The sequence below is a fragment of the Hakea prostrata genome, chromosome 2 (assembly GCF_041222555.1).
Source record: "Hakea prostrata isolate BN-2017 chromosome 2, UWA_Hpros_2, whole genome shotgun sequence".
Classification (NCBI taxonomy): Eukaryota; Viridiplantae; Streptophyta; class Magnoliopsida; order Proteales; family Proteaceae; genus Hakea; species Hakea prostrata.
The window spans coordinates 43,459,373-43,473,792 of NC_142601.1; the positions used below are offsets into that span (position 1 = coordinate 43,459,373).

General features: G+C 38.3%; 1 pseudogene; it reads left to right on the forward strand.

Annotated features, from left to right (window-relative positions):
- The first annotated feature begins 11,515 nt into the window (after window positions 1–11,515).
- LOC149024407 (putative polygalacturonase) lies at window positions 11,516–13,791 on the forward strand (annotated as a pseudogene).
- The last annotated feature ends 629 nt before the right edge of the window (window positions 13,792–14,420 follow it).

Consider the following 14,420-nt stretch of genomic DNA (forward strand, 5'->3'; position numbering starts at 1 on the left):
GTTTCTTATGATTATGTTATTGAGGAGACATTGTATAAGTTAGAAGAAATTGTAACTTAGTTGCTTACCTTTTTATTTTCCTTCTTTGGAGATTTGGTTGTAACCTTTACCTTATTTCGATCTACCTTCCGCACAGTTGTCTTTTGTTTTGGTACTTGTTATTCCGCACTCTGATGTTCGTTGTGATCCTTCTGTGATCATTTCTTAACTTTTATTATTAGATTACTTGAATACTATAAATTGTTCTTGCTTTGATTATATTATTGTGATAAGTGGATATGATCGTTCCTAAACTGGATCTGTTGGGTGTGGATCACTCCCGAGTAACCCGGATAGGGTACCCCCGGGTGGATTTAGGCGGGATGTGACAGGTGTATCGGCCTAGTTTTGGACGATCATAACTATAGAACACAGTAATGAAAGCATCCTCGAGTCATAGACCCAGAAGTGACTCAAACTTCCTTAGAAGTGAATAATAGAAAACTTGGATTAGAAACCTAAGTAAATGAAGCATAATACATCTTGCTTGAATAATACACAATAATCAAAGTTTATGACTTGTACTTGGGTTGTAGTCATGGTTAGAGTTAAGTTGTCAGTTTGAAGTATTGTGTATGTGTGTTGAGTCGTGAGTCGAGTCTTGAGTTGAAAGTTGTCGTCGTGAGTCATCCTTGTCGGTGAGTCTCAGTTGTGAGTCAGGTTGTCGTCATATGTTGTCATGAGTCTGAGTCGTGTGTCATCGTATGAGTCTGAGTCGGGTTGTCGTCGTATGTTGTCATGAGTCTGAGTCGTGTGTCATCGTATGAGTCTGAGTCGGGTGTCGTCGTATGAGTCTGAGTCGGGTGTTGTCATTGGGAGTAATGGTCGTGAGTAGTTGTCATGAGTTATAAGTCATAACTAAACATTTACAACTTCTAATGCAACAAAAGAAATGCATAATGTACAATAACACAAGTGAAACAAACTGAATTTCATTAATCACATAAGAGATTTTTTCAAGTCTGAAAGAGAATATATCTCGTGAAGCATAAAAGGAAACTCCTAGCACTATCTATCTAGGTGATCGATCCGGTGATCTTTCTAATCCCTCCTAGATCTGAATTCCTTCTCTCAGTCGTGCAAATTTCTCTCCCAATGTATACATATAAGAACTCTATCCTCTTCAGTCGTGTCAATCAATCTTCTAAAAGCATACGTGTTTCTTTATCCTCTTTTGTGTGATAGTTATTGCTGACAGCTGAGAAACCACACTCGGTGCCTCGAAAATTGTATACAATGGACCTCCGTCCTCAAATTATCGAGCTGGAATAGGTTCCTCCTCAGCTTCCTGAACCTTTTGATCCTGAGTCTCATCCTCATTATCCTCATCTCCCATCATCTTCGTCCTAATCTTGAACCTCATTTGTAGTCTGGACTGTTGTCTCCTTATCCTTGCATTACCTTTGCTTGTGGCGTAGGAATTGTACTTTGATCCTCATTCCTACCTCCCCTAACCCTTAAGTGTTTTCTTCGTGGTGGTTTGATGGGAATTTGAAGGGCCAAGTTGAAATTTGCATTTCATGAGTAAAGGAAGTTAAGTATGCAATAGTTTGTGAAGAAGGGTATTTTGGTAAATTTTCGGAAATTTTTTTTGTTTTCGATGGAAGCTGCGATTTGGACTTGTTAGCATGTGTACAAGAGTTGGTTTAACATGTTAAGAAGATTTATTTGGAGAAGATCCATCGAAACCCTTGGATGTTGGAAAATTGTAGCAAGGATGAAAGTTGTGGAAGATCCCTCCTATAGAACTACTAGCCGTAGAACGTGTCCCCGATCTCTATCAGCCCTCCTACCTCCCCTAGGCATAGTGAACCTATTGAGTCAAGAGAATTTTGGATTTGGATTGGTTCTTGTGCTTGTTTGAATGGAAGAGTGGCATTTTCGTAATTTTTCAAAAAATTTCAATTTTTTCGAAATTGCGATTCGAACATTCTAGCATGTGATAAGGCTTGGATAAACATCTGGGATGGTTTGTTTGAAGAAAATCTATCAATTTTGCAGTGTGGATGTGAAAATTCAGCAACTTTAGAAGAAGGAATCCTCTTTTGGGCAAGGTTTTGTGATTTTTGGAAAGTTAGATTTTGGCCAAACGAAGTGTGTGAGCACCTTCCTCATGTTGAAACAGTCATGTAGGAATTGGTTTGGTGTCAAAATTCCTTTTGGTTTGAAAATGGGGCAAGTGTTTGTGAAGTTGGGTTTTTTGTAATGTGAATAGTGAAATTGGTGCAAAGTGTGGGAAATCTTTTTGGTTGAAGCTTGGCTTGTGTAGGAATTGGTTGGAGCATGTTTCTAAACACCCCTAGGCATGTTTCTAAGCAATATTAGAGCGTTTCTCGGTTTTGAAGAAAATCATGTTGTTGGTAATGAAATTTGAAGAGAAGAAAGGTAAGAATGAAGGTTTTCTTGTGTTGTTGATCTTGATAGTTTGTGTGAAGTTGTTGAAGCCTCTTGAAGTCTTGGAACCTTAGGAACCCTAGAGAACCTTTTCCCCTGAACCAGACTCGGTTGAAGTGTTTGAAGTGTGTTTGAAATGGAGAAAGTGGTCCCTTTTAGGTCTTTTTCGGGGGGCCGATTTTGCTGTTTTTGGCGTTTGGGAAGGTGGATTTTGATGCATTGTTTGGACTTTAATGACTGCGTAGCTGATTTAAGTGTGGTTGACTTGTTGGAAGGATGATGTTTTTGGAAGACCTTTGAAACCCTTGAACCTTTTGAGAAGAAAACTTTACTTCAAGATCGTTATTCATACCCTTTGTTTTTGTCTTCGCTCGAATTGTCACCTATGCATCTCTTGCATTCTTAACATCAGCATTTGTTTTGAGTTCCTATCATCTATTTAAGAAGTCAGCCAAGAGTCCATTGTTCTTTACCTATTAAACCTATTTTCATTGTACTTTCCGTCCCCTTGGTAAAGATGCGGTGGAACAATCAAACCCCGAAGAGTTTCCTCATCTTTTTGAAGCCCGGTGTGCTTTCAATTTCGAGGACGATTATTTTAAGGGGGTGAGAATGTGAAATCCCACCTAATCCTAACCTTGCTACTGTGCCAAATCCATACCTACCATATGCATTATTCAATTTATTCTCTGTCGACTGTCGTATGAGTTGCCTAGTTTTGTTTGGTAGAAGTTCACCCCGAAGTTGATCTTTTCTCCTCTCAATTTCTTCTTGTGCCTTTTATTTACCTTTGATAGGAGGGTGATCTTAAGTAATTCCCATGACTGATCCTCCTATCCCTGCTGTTCTAGAGTGGACCTCCATACACCCTATAACCTTGTGTTTTCCCCACATGATGATTTCAAGGGAAATCAAGTGTGATCTTCATGATTTGTTATTCCTTCTAATTATTTCAAGACTTCAAGCTTTTCATCCCCTGTTCCTCAATCAAAGGTTAGTAATCTCTCTTGTATTGTATTGATCTACTTTTACTATGTTTTACCCTTTGTGATTGAGATTTAGAAGAAGATGCTGCATCCTTGCAACCATCTCTTTACAATCTCTTTTCTTTTTTTTGGGTTTTATGATCTTCATATTGATCTTTACCATGATCCTTATGAAATCTTCATAAAGCCATGATCTTACTTTACTCTTACTATGTTTTATTCTTTGTGATTGAGACTATGAAGAAGATGTTGCATCCTTGCAACCATCTCTTCGACAATCTCCTTTCATTCTTAGGGTTTTATGATCTTCATATTGGTCTTTGCCATGATCCTTGTGAAGTCTTCATGAAGCCATTATCATACTTTTGATTTGATTTCAAGGCATGCTAGATTTATCCCTTGTTTTCTTACAAAAGTTTTATTGTTAATTGTTTTCCGAAGATTTTGGGAGAAGAAAAGTCAAGATTAAAGCAATGTCCTCCATCTCCTTAGAATCCTAGTACTCTCCCAATTTCGGGACGAAATTATTTTAAGGGGGTGAGAATGTGACATCCAGCCCAAACCTAGCCGGGATACCCTATTTGTTTTGGGATAAAGAAAGACTTGTTTAATGTTAGACCTTGAAGTTGGACCTTGATTTCAATGTTGTTATCCTTGAAAGCCTTAGGAGGCCATATGGCCTTATCCTTACCGACCCGGCCGAATTTGTATTGTCTGTTGATCCAATGACCCGAAGTGGTGGGAAAAGTCCTTGTATACCCTTTTGGTTGATGATTTGGTGTCGGAGCCCAAGCCCATGGACATTGACGATGATGCCCCTCACTTGAGAGCGTTGTCAGTGTTAGTTTTGAATCTGCGCACCGAAGAGGGGTGAATTAGTTGGTAGACCTAATGAACACCTGTGCACAATCCAAAAGTATTTCCCGAAACTAGACTTCTTGATGGACTTGTAGGAGAAAACCCCACCCAATTTGCCCCCATATAGCCCTCCAAATCCCTGTCCGAGTTGCTGAACTATGTCTGGCAAATCCTGCTTGCGCACCGAAGAGGGTGAGTTAGTTGGTAGACCTAATGAACTCCCATGCTTGATCCAAAGGTATTTCTGGAAACTATACTTCTTTATTGACTTGTAGGAGAAAACCTCACTCAATTTGACCTTGTATAGCCTTCCGAATCCCTGTTCGAGTTGCTGAACTATTCCCGAGAATTCTGTTGAAACTGCTGTTGGTCGATACTATTGGTCGATACTGTCAACCAAAGGTATCGACCAAAACAAGCCCAGAATCGTGAAAAAGATGCTTTTTGGATATTCCTTTGTCCTTTTAAGTGAAACCTCGAACCTAAATCATTATTTCACGCATTTCAACATCTGAGAACGTGGGAAAGCTCCTCTAAGCCTCCTCCTTGGCTTGGGTGATGATCTTCTACAAGAATCATTGTTTCTCTTCTCTAATCTCTTCTCCAAGGTATGTAATCTCTCACTCTCTCTCTAATCTACTTCTACCTCATCTTGTTCCTGCTACTGAGTTCGTGAAGAAGGTGCTGCAACCTTGCAACCACCTCTTCTACAAGCTCTCTTGGGTTGATAAACCTCTCTTCATTCCTTCCATGCTATGTTTCTTATACTTGATATTCTTGCTTTCTTATTTTGATTTCCTCTTCATGGAAACATGAGTTCATATTCTTAATCTGATTTTCTTTAGCAAATAGGTCTGATTATATGTTAGTAATTGTCTATATTTTGCTGCTCATCATTCTATTGATTAAATTCCTAAGTTCTCTTGCAATTTCAATTGATTCCATTGAAGAACATGATTCTTGCAAGTTTACACCTAGGACCTCAATTTGGGGGTTTTCAATTTGACCATTGGATCATGTTAATTCTTGCTACGTAGTCTCCTGCTACTGTTCTTAAGCATCCCTCCAAGTTTCATACCGATCCGAGACCCGGAAGACCAATTTTGAGCCAAAACCCAAAGAAATAGCCAATGCCATGATTAACAACTCTTGAACTTGATATGCCAATTTGGGGATTTCTAATTTGACCATTGGATGATGTTAGTTCTTTGATAATTAGTGTCTCCATATTGTGTTTGAACTGTCCCCAAGTTCGTATCGATCCGAGACCCGAAAGACCAATTTTGAGCCAAAACCCAAAAAGCCAGCTTGTCGTCCGAAATTCTTTTGGTCGATGCCTATTGGTCGATACTATCGACCCAATGTATCGACCAACAAGGTTGCTGTCGAAACTTTTGCCCAGCCTTTGATCCGTTCGATCTCCGATTGTTTTGATTTCTTCTCTAATCCTTCATATATGTTTGTTTAGGGTTTTAAGACTATAGTTGGACCATTCTCTTGTGACTTCGGATCATCTTCTTCACAATTTGAGGTAAGGATGGTTATTGCCATATAACATAGACCGTATGACTTTTACACTGCTGTTGGTAACTTAGTAGACTTAATTTATTAATTGATTTTAGACATCATATGACTACCGTAGTTACCTTATGACAAGAACACCATGCTTAATTACTTGATTTATCATGTTTACTTATTCTTGTCATTTATTTATATACTCGTATTATGAGATGTTATGACATGTTTTCAATATGATAATGTATTGTTGATATGTAATGGATGGAAATAAGCATGTGATTGCTTAGGTATGATTTGGGATTGGGGAGTGCCCTACGGGTACTTCGTCCTTGGACATCGGAGGGAATAGTATGGGATGTTCTCCAAAGATGCCCATCGACGCTTTCTGGATCATTGGATGACATACATAGGACTTGTCTAGATGTATGGCTAGGATGCCCCTGTCATATCAGACCCGAATCGGAAGGGCATTGAGACCGAACGACCCGTGGTAGTAGTGTGGATTTGTGGGCGCTCAAGACCGGTAACCACTCCGTGAGAGGACATAAATTGCATTGCGGATACCCGGAAGGGGCCATTTATTGGTAGGGTTGCAAATGGCTAGACTTGGGCTCACGGGCGCTCAAGACCGGTGAAATGATCCGTGAGGGGACGTGAGAGCTTCCCGCTTACCATTTGTGGATGACCAATAGGGTTGATGAGTCCGGTGAGTAATAGCCGTGACTCTAGTGTGAAGGATACCGGAAAGGATCCCGAGAGGGGAGGAATGGACGTATCTGGAACTGACATGATATGATTAAGTAGATGACATGCATTGGGCTAGGTTATACCTTGACATGCGCCAATACTTAGACCAAATGGTGATGTGAGAGAGTGGTGACCGAAACCCCCAACCATGGATTTGTCCGAGAGGGATGCAGGACCCAACTTCCCCCCGGTGATGAGTGACCGAGACTACCTAAAGAAGTATGGTGCTATGACTTAAAGCATGTCTACCACAGAGACCAAGCATACTTAGAGTTAGAATCATATTTGCATCTTATGTCTCATATCATCTGCATCAGTTCATGATTGATATCATATGGCTTATGTATTATGGAATAACTTTCCTTGCTGAGTTCTTTTGAACTCACTCCTTTTGCAACATATTTTGTTAGACTTTTCTGCAGGTACTCCTACTGTTGACTGTGACGGTCAACACTTTGAGGACTAAGTTGGTGACTCATACCACTTTGGCTACGGTGACTACATTGGTGAAGGCTATCAGTTCAAGACTCATATTTGTCAGGAGTAGATCCGGCCTGGCTTAGTTTCTTATGATTATGTTATTGAGGAGACATTGTATAAGTTAGAAGAAATTGTAACTTAGTTGCTTACCTTTTTATTTTCCTTCTTTGGAGATTTGGTTGTAACCTTTACCTTATTTCGATCTACCTTCCGCACAGTTGTCTTTTGTTTTGGTACTTGTTATTCCGCACTCTGATGTTCGTTGTGATCCTTCTGTGATCATTTCTTAACTTTTATTATTAGATTACTTGAATACTATAAATTGTTCTTGCTTTGATTATATTATTGTGATAAGTGGATATGATCGTTCCTAAACTGGATCTGTTGGGCTGTGGATCACTCCCGAGTAACCCAGATAGGGTACCCCCTGGGTGGATTTAGGGCGGGATGTGACACCTCCGATTAGGGTCTGACATAACGGGACACCCTAGCCAAACACTACTAGACAACCCTAAATATGTCGTCCAACAGTTTAGGAAGGTGTCCAAAGGGCATCTCCGGAAACATCCCATAATATTCCCGTAGTTGTCCAAGGACAGAAGTGTCAAAAGGACACCTCTCCTTTCCAAACCATATTTAATCATTCACAAACATAAATCCATAACATCAAATATATGGTAACTTCTTATATGGAAAGAAATCAATAATAACATCCAACTTGCATATATTTGGTAAGTAAATCATACATGAATCAACTTAGCATAAACAAGTAATGCTACTATAATCAAGGTAATTGCATCAGTAATATATCAATGTAAGAATCTAATTAAGGAAATAAACCAAAGATTCAAATATAGAAACTAGAACATGCAATCTATGTAATTAAGGAAATAATCATCCTTACCTTATATAACTCGCAAAGGATCTTGGGGATCAAGTAAGACCTTGTCTAAACTTGGAAAGAAAGTTCTAAACAAGTATATGTAATATATTAGGAAAGATACCTAGAAGGAAAGAAATCAAATCATCCAAAACAGACCAAACATGAGGTTGTTGTCCTCATTGGTCGATTGATTGGTCTACTGCCTCAGTCGACCAACAGAGACAGTGGCCTTTAAAATCAGAAATTTTAGAATATAAAACCGAATTTGGTGGTTCAAAGGGGTACCAAACAAGGGGGAAACTACAAGGGTAGTATGCTAGTATATAGAGGACTTCAAAACACTAATCATATCAAGTCTTCAAGTTACAAATTAGGAAACAAAAAGTTACCATAATTAGATCAATCATGGTTCTTGAAGAATTCTTAGTAAAAATCATGGACAAGAACAATAGGATGATGGATTACTAATATGACAAAGAATTCATGATTAGCATGCATAGATTCTTAAGAGAAATAGAGCTAAGGCTGAAGAACATCAATCTAAATAAGGAAAGAGAATAGATGCATGTTTTCCTTTAAAAGCGAGTGATGATCTTGATGAAGATCATCCATCAAGCTTTAGATCCTTAGGAAAAGAGAGGGAATGAGTAAAGAGATAGTTGCAATAGAGATACAACATCATCTCTACTGTCCTCAATCAGAAAAGGAAAGAAAAGTAATGGAGAATCAAAGATGAAACATAGAAGAGGATGATCACATACCATTTTCTGTAAATGCAAGAGATTTGACGAAGATCCGTCAAGAGAATCACTAAAGATGCAAGGGAGATGACTTGCAGAGGGCTCTGGTTCGTTCCAAAGAGTTTGGAGGCAGAAAATAAGAAGTGGACTCGAGATTGGACTTAAATAGAGCAAGCAAAGACCTAATTAGCAAAATCAGATCTCATTGGTCGATTGATTGGTCGACTGGCCCAGTCGACCAATGAGTCGACCAATTAGGACAGCAAGTCCAAAATAGGGAATTGAAGGCTCTAATCAAATCCAAACATAAAGGGGTTTTGCACACACACCATGTGACTTAACTAGTGGGTAGAAATGCCTTCGAACCAAGTCAGAGAGTACTCCAAGTCCATCAACTAATTCCATCTTCCTCAGGGTGCAGTTTCCATAAATGGAACACTGTCATCAACACTCATGGATTTTAAGCCAAACAACAAGTCTTCCACTGGGATGGCCCATAGCTGACTTCTTGCTTTACTTTGGGTTGTCAAACCTACAAACAATAGTGTTTCCGGGTCATGGTTAGGGCTGGGTTTTACAGATGGACACTGAGAGAGAATATCTCATTCTATAGAACTTTAAAAAAATCAGTACATAAGGAATTCAATGAACAAAAGGGAGATTGTAAGAACTTTTTACTTTGTTGGAGAGGGAGGGATTGTGTCATTGAGAGTTGTAAGAGATGAAGATGGTGATATTTCATAGAAAGGATAGGTTGCGATCAAAGTAACAACATCATAGGGATTTAAGGAGCCAAATGCTTGATCTTTGGATAGAATATTGGTATCTTTGGGGCTTGGTGAGCTAAATGCCAAAATTAGTTATAGAGAAGTATAGCCATATGACTAAAAAGACAAATGTTTGAGGTCAATTTTGACTTGTAAATTTGAAAGGGATCATAGGCTAAATAGGACCTGAATGGACTACTAGAAAATAAGATTGACCTTAAGAGCTCTAGGTTCACTCTTTGAACTCTCTTCTGAAAGAGGAGCAAGCACTCCTATAATAGAGTCTAGAAGGCATCTCTAGAAGGCATGAAAAAAAAATATAGGCACCTACAATGTAGTAAGAAACATAATTTCTAATTAGTTTCTCCTTTCAACATCATGTACCTTGAGCCTCATGGCGGTAATCTACATGACCTCATTTCTATAACATTATATTCTATAGCTAACTTCAAAATAAATATGACCCTCATCCAAAATTAAGTAACAACCAAACAATTTTTAAGGTAGAATAGTTTATCAAAGTTGCAAGTTATTCTCTAATGGCTTCCCACTTTTAAGTATTCTTATCTATTAAGGATATACCTGGAAAATCAACCAACATCCTAGTCGCCACTTCATCTCAAGCATATGCGGCTAGGATTGCTTCCAAGAGTTCTACTACTGTTAGAAATTCCACAGCTGATCAAACTTCCAAGAGTTCTACTGATGTTAGAAATCTCATAGCTAATCAAACACTAGTTATTACATACAAGAAGAACTCTACAATTGGTACTCACAAAGACACTAGGCAACCCAAAAGAGATACTGATTGATACAAACTCCTAATCAATATTTTATGTAATCTAAAACATTAGAGTCCTAGCACCACAGCCACAAGACTCCTAGAACTATACAGAGAAGGACTCCAAGAACACTATGAAGAAGGATTCTATTTTTATATAAAACTATGTACTAATTCATTGTAAATTAAGGTAATTATTATTTTTTGTGCTCTTTCATACACACTCACTCTCTCTCTCTCTCTCTCCCCCTTCAACTATTATTATCTTCAACATTATCAATTTGAAGCTGTATAGCATATTGCAAAGTTAGATAATACAACCAAATCCCTCCAACCATATTTAGTTGGTTTTTCTAACAAAATAGATTCATAAAGCACAAATAAAATTAAAAATTTATTATGTTACAATTCTTTTAACTTATAAAAAAAACAACAAATAAGAAAACCAATACAAAGCACCGGCCCCAAACCTAACAGTTTTTTGTCCTCAACTCATACCCCATTCAATAAGCTTTGGTCGGTTCAGTTCATTCTTAACGGTTCGGGCTACAATGAAATCTTTATTAGGAGGGAGCAAAAAGTATTAAAATAGGTAGTAGAAGTAAATATTTTCCAAAATAAAAACCCATCAAGGTAAAAAAAATTTAAACAACCTTATACAGTAAAAAAATTTAAATACGGTAGATCAAGGAAATTTATCAAGGAAATTTTTTTGTATAGACAAATGGTTAAGGGCAATACTGTAAAATTACATGACAATAAGGACGATCTAGGAATTATGAGATTATCTAACCATAACTTAACAAAATTTGTTAACAAAGTATACCATTATGCTAATTTAAGAGACATTTTGGACTGTCCCTACTAATTTGATAAATTCTTGGGGAGTCTATACTCTTCACCATTCATTTTGGGATGTCCCTCAAATTTTTACAAAAGAAGAAGATAGGATTCGTAAAATACATCAAGCAATTGTTCTTCCCGTCACAGGGAAGAAATCCAGACTCTAAGCCTACAAAGAGAATCACTAGACTCGAAAACGTGTATTATAGCCGTTAAAATAGTTTTACATTGTCGATGTACGGCATTTATCCCATTTCAAAAAAATCTCTGAGAAGAAGAAGGAAGGGAATACTAGAGATTGCATTTGCCATCAATGTCTAACGGGATGACCAGATTTTCTGAACATTTTTAGAAAGTATTGGTCAAAGATTTTTAAAGGGTTTTCCTCACAAATATAGGATTTCCCTCTGTATAAACACCAAGTCTAATCAGCTCTGCAACCCACAAGTCTTTTTGTCCTTGTAGAGGTTTTCTAAACAATGGCTTCTTCCAGAAATCCCAGAATAACAAACGTAACTCTTCTACATCATCTTCTATGTTATCCCTGATGACCCACTTCCATGCCTTTTTTTTCTCTGTTTATATTTCTTTTTCTTAATAAAATCTTTTATATTATATGTTTTTCTCTTCCACTCGTTTTGGTTACTAGACTAGTTATTTTCTACATTCATGCATCTAAATTGAAATCCTGAATATCAAACCTTTAGCAACCATCTTTTTATTTTTATTTTTATTGTTCTTCCCTTCCTTCACCACCCTCTGTTTATGGGCATTTCTCTAATTCTTTTAATCCTAAATTTCAAACGTTCGATCGTCACTTTCAGATTCGTTCTTCGTACTCAGTCTCCTATTTTTCGTTTTTATGTTGAATTTGTATTTGGGTTTGTTCCCTTTGTGTCTAATATCTTACCTTTTTATGCCTCTGAAACTGAAAATTCACAGATAATTGAGTTAGTTGCCGTGATAGTATTGCTTGGATTGGTGGGCTTAAGGGAGGCCGAATGCTTCAGTGTTTCGCACCTGAACGCCGGATTTAGCTATGAAGCCGTAACTTGCAGAAAACACATTGCATCCATCACGGATTTTGGAGGTGTGGGAGATGGGGAAACGTCAAATACCAATGCCTTCCGCGAGGCTATCACACATCTAAGCAAATTCTCAAGTGACGGTGGTTCCGTGTTGATCGTTCCTCCAGGAAAATGGCTTACCGGGAGCTTCAATCTCACAAGCAATTTCACTCTCTTTCTACCCAAAGATGCCATCATTCTCGGTTCTCGTGTTTCTATTTAATTCTATTTGGTTCTTGACCTTCAATTCTTTGGTTCCGTATGTGATTAGCTTAACTTGATATGAACTTGATAGGATGAAGCTGAGTATCCACTTATCCCTCCTTTGCCTTCCTATGGGAAAGGAAGAGATAATGTAGACAAGGGTCCAAGATATCAAGCGCTCATTTATGGCACAAACCTAACTGATGTGGTCATTACAGGTATTTCTATTCATCAGTTGCAATTTCAAGGTTCTCTATTTCGGGGTTCTCTTGTCTCGTTGATCGACTTTGATGGGTTCTTGGATCTCAGGTAACAATGGGACGATTGATGGGCAAGGTGTCTCTTGGTGGGATAAATTTCACAATAACCAGACCAACCATACCCGACCTTACATGATTGAAATCTTGTTCTCCGACAAGGTCCAGATTTCCAATCTGACTCTACTCAATTCTCCAAGTTGGTTCGTTCATCCTACTTACTGCAGGTTCGTCCCTTCCCATTCATAAACACTACACCATTCTCCATCTTCCTCATCTTCCTCGTGAAGAAGATTTATGGTTTGTGATCAAAACTGTTGTCTTTAATTGCAAGAACGTGTTGGTATTAGGCCTGACCATCCTCGCACCAATTGATTCCCCGAACACCGATGGGATTGACCCAGGTTTGTCTAGAAATATAGAGGAATTCAATTATTGATTCATTTTAGTGAACAGCTAGAAACTAAATTGAGCTTCTTCTTTTTTTTCTTTTTTCTTCCCCTCTCTCTCTCTCTCTTGGGTTCTCCTCTGCTATTCAGATTCATGCACAAATGTTAGAATTGAAGACTGTTATGTAGTTTCTGGGGATGACTGCATTGCTGTGAAAAGTGGTTGGGATCAATACGGGATAAAATTTGGGATGCCCACAAAGAATGTCATAATCAGAAGGTTCACCTGCATTTCCCCCAGAGCAATGCTGTTATCGCTCTTGGGAGTGAGATGTCCGGTGGCATCGAGAATGTCATGGCTGAGGATGTTCTTGCCATTAACTCAGAGTCTGTAATCAGGATCAAAAGCGCTCCAGGGCGAGGTGGATATGTGAAAAACATCTTTGCAAGAAGGTTTGTTATGCATACCATGAAGTATGTCTTCTGGATGACAGGAGCATATGGGTCTCACCCGGATGATGGTTGGGATCCTAAAGCACTTCCTGTTGTTAAAGATATCAATTACAGTGATATGGTTGCCGAGAATGTCACCATGGCAGCAAATTTAGCTGGTATTAATGATGATATTTATTCTGGAATTTGCATCTCTAACGTCACAATTAAGCCATCGCCAAAACCCAAGAAAATCCAGTGGAACTGCACTGATATCAGCGGAGTAACTAGTAATGTGAGCCCTCCTGCTTGTGCTTTGTTGCCAGATCAAGGCGCTTACCCTTGCCCATTCCCAACTGACAAGCTACCAATAGAGAATGTCAAATTCCAAACTTGTAATGTCTAAGTCAACAGTTGATACTGTAGTCTTTTCTGTTTATGTGTGTTAGTTTATCTAGTTTTGAAGCTGCCTGTCGAGGGCATTATTGGTCCTAATTAAGACCAAAGAGATGAAAATAATAAGAAATACAAAGCATATTACTGCAATTCTACTAAAATTTCTTTGTTAACACATTTAATCATTGGTAATACAAAGATTTTCTATAAAACATAATTGAGGAAAAGTACCTGGAATCCTTCTTACTTTTCTCTTTTCCATTTGAAAATTTGCACAATTACTGAGGTGTGAAGAGGACTTCTGAAAACAAAAATCCATAGTACAATGGCTGCAGGAAGGGGAGAGGAACACTTCTTTTTTTCGTGCATCGTCTGTGATGCGAAGGAGAAGAAATGAAGTGCTAAAAATTCATAACACATCAAGGGAATGGAGCTCGTCAGAAGCAGAGATTTAGGACACCTTCTCAGACTATTATGCTACATTGTTTGCCTCTGATGATGTTACTAATGGAGACCTTGATAAAGTACTTCATGATATTGATCCTATGGTGACAGCTGAACAACCAAGCAAAGAGGAAATTAAAGTTGCATTGTTCGCTATGAAACAAACAAAGAGCCCAGGCATAGATGGCTCCCCCC